Raw genomic sequence first — 7,517 nt, forward strand, 5'->3', positions numbered from 1 at the left:
GCTATTGATGACAGGGTTGTGGGTTCGATACCTGGGCTTGGGTAAGCTCGGCAAGCCGGGTCTGTTGGGCCCTTGAGTAAAGCTTCGCCCTCTCTGCTCCCTGGTGCCCACCCTGTGGCTACTGATGACAGGGTTGTGGGTTCGATACCTGGACTCGAGTAAGCTCGGCAAGCCGGGTCTGTTGGGCCCTTGAGTAAAGCTTCGCCCTCTCTGCTCCCTGGTGCCCACCCTGTGGCTATTGATGACAGGGTTGTGGGTTCGATACCTGGACTCGAGTAAGCTCGGCAAGCCGGGTCTGTTGGGCCCTTGAGTAAAGCTTCGCCCTCTCTACTCCCTGGTGCCCACCCTGTGGCTATTGATGACAGGGTTGTGGGTTCGATACCTGGACTCGAGTAAGCTCGGCAAGCCGGGTCTGTTGGGCCCTTGAGTAAAGCTTCGCCCTCTCTGCTCCCTGGTGCCCACCCTGTGGCTATTGATGACAGAGCTGTGGGTTCAATACCCGGGCTCGAGTAAGCTCGGCAAGCCAGGTCTGTTGGGCCCTTGAGTAAAGCTTCGCCCTCTCTGCTCCCTGGTGCCCACCCTGTGGCTATTGATGACAGGGTTGTGGGTTCAATACCTGGGCTCGAGTAAGCTCGGCAAGCCGGGTCTGTTGGGCCCTTGAGTAAGGCTTCGCCCTCTCTGCTCCCTGTTCACTGCATGGATGGGTTAAAGAGGGAAGCCGAATTCCATCTGTGTCCATCACAAATGGTGAATATGGTTGTCTTGTCTTGTCTTGACTCCATCAATACTATAAACTCTCAGCGCTCTTCCTAGACAAACGTCTGTCCAGTAAATTATGTAAAAGCCTGGACTGGTGTGGGAAGGTTAATTACAGCACCTACTACACAGTTAACTGATAGTACAGGCCACAGGCTGGATGGTGCCACCGCCTAATATAACGTTTAAACAGCAGAACGGCGACTGGATTCATAGCTAGCTGTTGTAAACTTCTCTTCCTAACACTTAAGCAAACACTCGTTCCTGAGCAATTCTGCCCTTCTTCCCCGAGTTCATTAGTTTAATCTGGGCTGTGTTTACAGCGCCTCCCGCGGTGCAGCTGGCCAACTATTTCAGCAGCCCAGTGTGTGAGACGGAGGCTGCCGGCGACAGCGTCTGCGTTGTAGCTAAGCTGCGAATGTGGAAATTGAAACGACCCAACGATTAAACGACGATAGCTGTGAGAGGATTACTCGCTTGGGGGTTTTTTTTCTATAGAAATACAAGGATATTTCTCTAGAGGTAAGCGTTATGTGGGCGTAGAAACGCTGCGATTCTGCTGTTTCTTTTTTTGCTTTGAACTGGCGGGCTAGCAAGGGTAGCGTGATGTGTCGAACAACGGTTAGCAGCCGCTAGCTGGTTAGCTAGCTAGCTTTAAACGGGCAGCTTGTAAACACATCAGACTGGCTTGTCGTCACATATTTCACAAATCTCTGCCCTTTTTGCAATCGCTGTGTATGTATAGTGCCTATATTTGTGGGCAAGAACGGGCTTGAATAAATAGCTAGCTAGCTACCCGTTAAGTGATTTGTCTTTGTGTGTAGCGGGACTCGGGTCCACCGCTATGTTGGCTGGCTGGCTAGCTAGCTAGCTACTTAAACCGCTAGCGGGCTAACCCCTAGGGCTAGCTACAGACTTCGCCACCTTGCTGTCTTGTTTAGGCAGAAACCCGACTCAGTGGGTTCATGTTAAATGAACACCCATACCCCTCAATCTCTCACGGATGCTCAAAGCCCACAATACGGCTGTTATGAGCTGATGTGTCCGTGCTCGCTAGCTAGCTAGCACTAGCTAGGATAACAACCTAGCTAGCTAGCCAGTTACATTGAGCCGCGGCCTTGCTGTCTAACACTGCTAGCCTGCTCACAACCCTGGGACCAGAAAAAAAAGAAGCCTTTAAACTGTGCGAGGTTGAACGCTTAGCCTGCCTTACACTGCCTGAAGCCTGTAGCCAGTGCTGAGGGTGCTCAGATGGCTGGACGCTGCAGTGTTTACGTGTGTTACCATAGCATGTGCTTGTCGTGCTGTAACTGAACCTGCTGGGGTTGTAAGTTAGCGCTATCTAACTGTGACCGGCGTTGAATGTGTGTGTTTGCTGTTCGCAAACCGACACTTAAATGAATGACAGGCGAGCTAGCTAGCACTACTGTTGTGTTTCTGTAAACCTGACTTGTCGGTCATGTGTGTAGGGTTGACGTTGTCAGCGAGATCGAGTGTTTGTTTACACGGTAACTGCGGCTCTGAGTGATGCTCCCCTCTCATCCTCACTGCAGGACCAACCAAGCAACCAGCCAGCGATCCAGCCAGCCATCCTCACTGTTGTTGTTATTGTTGTTGAGATTTAGCTAAGAATCATGATGGACTTTAATTGTCAGTTCTATTTAGCTAGCGATGTCCGTTCAGGACCAGGTGAATGTGTCCCTCACTGTCTTACCTAGTGCTACCTGCTGATGCCTAATCAGTGCCAACATGGCGCAGGTCAAGTAGCCCCAGCCACTAACAGCCTGCTGTCTGTCTGCCTGCCGTTATGTTTTGCAGCGACGTTCAGGGCTAACCTCTTATTAAATGGTAAGAGGCCTGCGATCCTAATGTCATGTTGGTGAACGCAAGCTCTAAACGCATGTAGAAGACTGGAAAATGCTCTCACAGCTTTATTAGGTTGGGTAGTTGCATAAGGCAGTTGTGGACACTTTGTGCTTGCTTCCTGGGGCGCGTTAGGTAAATGAGATTTGTGCCTCTGGAAGGCCAATCTCTCTCTTTGGAGGGAGTAAATAAGACTCCGGTACTGCCACTGGACATGCATGCATGTTTAGTTTGGTAGTAATATGCACGCTGTCCTGTGTTGCTGTCCTTGTGTAGTCTGCTTATTGCTTGTATGCTGTGTGTACAGTCTGTAAATTGTAAGCACGTTGTAGGGCTGGGCGATAATGTCAAAATATTGTATCAAGACGTTTTTATGATATGCAATATTCATAGTGACCATCCAAACACGCTTCCATATTTAGTACAGTGATTTTTATTGAAATGTGCTGCACTTTATTTCACTTTAGACAGTGAAACCAGACTAATTGCACTGGGCTGGGTGATATGGTAAAAATACTACAACCTGGTATGTAAAGACATAAGATACACAATTTATCACAACACATGTAATTACAGCCTAAACACATCAGTAGCGACTGATTCCTAAAAACTACAGATGCTCAAATGCTCTTCCGTACTGAGTACAGAGATTTACATTCATGGCATCTTCCGTACTGAGTACAGAGATTTACATTTATGGCATTTAGCTGACGCTCTTATCCAGAGCGACTTACAAGGTACCCGTATTACAGAGTGGGTCAGTGTAGTGTTAAGAGTCTTGCCCAAGGACTCTTATTGGTGTAGCGCAGCATAGTCCCCCAGACCGGGAATCGAACCCCAGTCTCCCACATGGTGTGGTAGCTCAGTGGCATGTAGTGGTGTTATCTGTTGCACCACACCAACCAGAGATTTTTTTACTTTTTTATTTTTTATTTTTAAACTCAACATCTTGCAGAAACTTGCAGTTGAACAATATTTTAAGCGCTAACAATACCCTAGATATTCTTGGAATATCGAAGCATATTCTGTATCATGATGACATTCATCACGATATGATAAAATCTTGTCATATTGCCCAGCTCTAGTTCATTGTCTGTATATTGCTTTAGTTTGAGACACTAATGGCAAGAACCACATTCCTTGTGTGTCAAAATACTTTAGAGAGTACCGAAAATCTGAATATTAATAATAGCATAATAACGTACAAGAATATCATAGTAATGCTTGCAGCAAGCATGTTAAATTGCCCGTACGTGTGTGTGTGTGGTGCCCTGTGGTGGACTGGCACCTTGCCCAGGGGGTGTTCCTGCCTTGTGCCCAATGATGCTGGGTGGACTCCAGACCCACTGTGTCCCTGACCAAGCAGAAGTTGATGGATGAAGATGGATGGAATTGCTGCAATATAAGAACATTATGAATAAGTGCTGTGTTTTTGGAATGATTGTGTTAAGGTTTATCATTGTTATTGTCCTTGTTGTTGTGTAGTAGTCGTCATCATTGCAGTCATAGTATTCCAGATGGACCACAAACGAACCGGGTCCTCTGTGTTATCTGGTCGTGTAACAGCTGCTGTCTTGCACAGCAAGTGAATTGAGTCGTATTGATTCTGGGATGCCAGCCTAACCTTGCTTGTGATGGTCATGCAAATTGGATTATTTGGCCAGCTCAGCGGAGTCATTTTATACCGCGTAGCGCTGGTTAACTAGTTCATGCGCTCAGGCTCAGCCTGACCCTCGGCTTTCTGCCGTCTCACTGGCAGCTGCGCATACCGAGCTAGGCGCACCGGGTGTCCCCTTGCCAAAATGACAGCTGGTCCTTTTGAGTGGAGGGAGCTGTAGAGCGATTACTCTCCAACTCCTGGGTAATGACACGGTAATCTGACTCTTTTTACAACTTCTGAGTTATGAGTGCAGAGCGCAGTTTCTTTTCGCCGTCTCTATTAGTTCCCTTGTTTGCCCCCCCCCCCATCCTCTTTTTCATCTCACATATTCAGAGCAGTTTCTGCTTCTTCCTCACGCCATTCCACTGATCATAATGCTAGCTTGACCATCTGTTCAAGTGTAACAAATAAGGTCCTTGATTGTGTGTCTGTTAGAGGTTAAGGGTCTGTCTTCTCATTCCAGTCTCCAGACTTCTGTTCACCATGGTATTGCACACTGCTGCTGCTGGTTTGCTTGATTTTGTACAGCAGCTGCTCACAGTACTGGCTGTATCGCGTTGTAAATACAGTTGGGCAGTGTGATGATGTTGAGACACGACATTGGTCCTAGTAAGGAATTTTGCATCTCATACAGTTGAAGTACAACAAGAACATGATCTTGGTTCTTGGCCTTTGCATCACCATATATGGAATATCAGGGTGTCTGCCAGTTATGAGTTGAACCCTGAATGCTTTCTTTTAATACAAATATTGGAAGTGTGAGTAGTGGACCTTTTTTTTTCTCTTCAGACACTAGATAATATATGCATCTAAAACTACTCAAACCCTGTACTAGCCCCCAGAGAGAGACGCACCCAACATCACACAGTCTGGTGTGTGCCCCTTGTGTGTTGAGCTTGTGTGTAATAGTTTTAGTAGTGTATTTGGTAGTGTATGGTAGTGGGTAACGCCACCCTTCCTCAGGCTAGGAGTCAGTTCCCTTTCTACCTGTGTAACATGGATCAAATTAGGGATGGATAATTAATCGCAGAATAATTGAAACTGACTTTCAGAACCTCTAAGCGACATAATCTTGCCCTTTTTGATCATTTTGGTTGTTTTTTGTTGTTGTCACCTAAACTAGTTGTCTAAAGTTGAGTGTGAATAATGGTTTTCCAGTTATAATAATATTAATAATAATAATATCAAGAAGTAGAATGTTATGTAGGTTGCAGAACACAAGGATGCTGTGATGCTGAAGCCGTTTCACCCTGCCTTGAAGTGCTGAACAGGCTTGTTTTTTGCCTTGAGTGTTCTTAACTCTGTAGAAGGCTCTTCCTAAGACTGTCGAGCTGGCACAAATATCTGTTTACCAGTGTACAACCAGTCAGAGTTGTTTACTCGTCGCTCGTCCACCTACGTGCTTGCACTGCGCCTGCGGTGCCTCTCTGCAGCCTGTGTTCATCCTGCTTTTTTCAGGCTAGATGCACAAGAAGAATCAACTCTTACAGATTGATCTGATCCTGAAGCCGGACAGTAGAGCTGCACAATATGTGCTCAATTGTGCACATGCAGTAGTCAAGTCGCAGGACGTGCGGTGTCAAAATAAACGCTCCAATTTTTACCTACAAAATGTTTGTGGACACCCCTTTTTATTGAATGCATTCAGCTAGTTTAAGTTGTAGCCATTGCTGACAAAGATGTACAAATGCATACACTTGTCTCTAGACTCTAAACTACTGTCAATAGAACAGAACTCTTTGGAGCAGATAATGAGCCTTTTGGCACTATGCCTAATGCTGGATGTGAGCTAGAGGGGTCTAAAGTCCCCCAGCGTTGAGCTGTGGAACTGTGTTTTCTGGAATGATTGGGCTCTATTCAATACTTGTGGAATGAGTTGGGAATGAGGTGGGGTGATGATCATCCAGCATCCTGACCTCACTAACACTCTTGTTGCTGAATGCAATCAAATTTTTACAGCAGTGCTCCAAAATCTGGTAGAAAGCTTTCACTGGACAATAGACAGTTATTCCAACCAATCCCTTCATTTTGGAGAAACAGTGACTGAGCAGGTGTCCCAATACTTTTGTCCATACAGTGTAACTACCAGTGGCAGATGGTGTCTTCCCATTATGACTTTTTTTTTTTTTTGCTCCTGTCGTGGACACACTGAGTGCACTATTTGATCACAAATCAAAGAGGGTGGGCTTTGCTTAACAACAGAGATCAATCAAGGAGGGAGGTAGAGATGCACACCCTGCTTGATCACATGGCTCACTGCGTGGGTCTGCTAATGGTTTCAGCTGCAGGTTACCTTAGCAGACCGAGTGTTGCGCTCTCTGCTCATATCGTGTTACCAGACGGGGCACTAATGGGCTCTCTCCATGGTAAGGATATCTTAAAGATGAGGAGGAGGTAATAGATGGGATAGAATCTCTTATGAACTGCACAGTTGAGAGTGTGTTCTGCTTCAGTTGGTCCTGTGAGTCCACAGAGGGGGGGAAAGATCCGATTTCTATTGGTGTCCGACACCAGTTGAGTTGGCCGTCAGGCAGTGCTCTAAGTGGCTAAAACGCTATTTATAATGCAGAGGCACACTTGAGCCATAACGCCAGGGCAGACGTGCTATTTGCAGTATGTAGACGCAAGTTTCTTTAGTTGCATATTAGCGGTAAATAATAATGTCTGCTGCTGTTGTAGCGTAGCTAATTAACTACACCCTGTCCATGTTGAAGCTACAGTTTGTTAACAGGATGTTTTTGTAACAAATTAATCACATTGTTAGGTCCCCCTTGTGCTGCCACAACAGAGCTGGCACCATGATGTTGGCAGTAGATCTTTTAAGTCCTGTAAGTTGTGTGGTGGGGATCTCCATTGATCACATCAGTGTACCTGTACCGGTTGTACTTTCTTGTACCACTTTTGGTAGGTACTGACCGCTGCATACCAAGGAAAAATCCCCCAAGACCTGCCTGATGTTTTGGAGCTGTTCTGATCCAGTCGTCTAGACCTGGTTGTTGTCCAAGCGGCTCAGATTCTAATGTTTACCCATTTCCCCCTGCTTTTAACACGCCACCCTCAAGACCTGACTGTTCACTTGCTGCCCAATATATATATTCAGCCCTGGTCCGATGCCACTGTAGGTGAAGAGGTGAAGTCTATGCTGTTGTGAGGGCTTACACTTCTGCATTGGTGCATCTGCATCGCTCTGCAATGACACTGGCAAAACTCTAGTCTTGTGAGTGGGGTTTTCTAGGCG

At 46.4% G+C, this 7,517-nt stretch overlaps 1 protein-coding gene across 3 annotated transcripts in view; it reads left to right on the plus strand.

The window, feature by feature from the left end:
• Window positions 1–1,131: 1,131 nt before the first annotated feature.
• Window positions 1,132–7,517, plus strand: part of siah1 (siah E3 ubiquitin protein ligase 1) — a 27,313-nt gene continuing 20,927 nt past the window's right edge. For all 3 annotated transcript variants that reach the window (XM_072694876.1, XM_072694877.1, XM_072694878.1), the window contains exon 1: window positions 1,132–1,278. The gene's annotated coding sequence lies outside the window, so the exon portion shown is untranslated. The remainder of the gene's footprint in view (window positions 1,279–7,517) is intronic.

This window comes from Salminus brasiliensis, chromosome 13 (assembly GCF_030463535.1).
Source record: "Salminus brasiliensis chromosome 13, fSalBra1.hap2, whole genome shotgun sequence".
Lineage (NCBI taxonomy): Eukaryota > Metazoa > Chordata > Actinopteri > Characiformes > Bryconidae > Salminus > Salminus brasiliensis.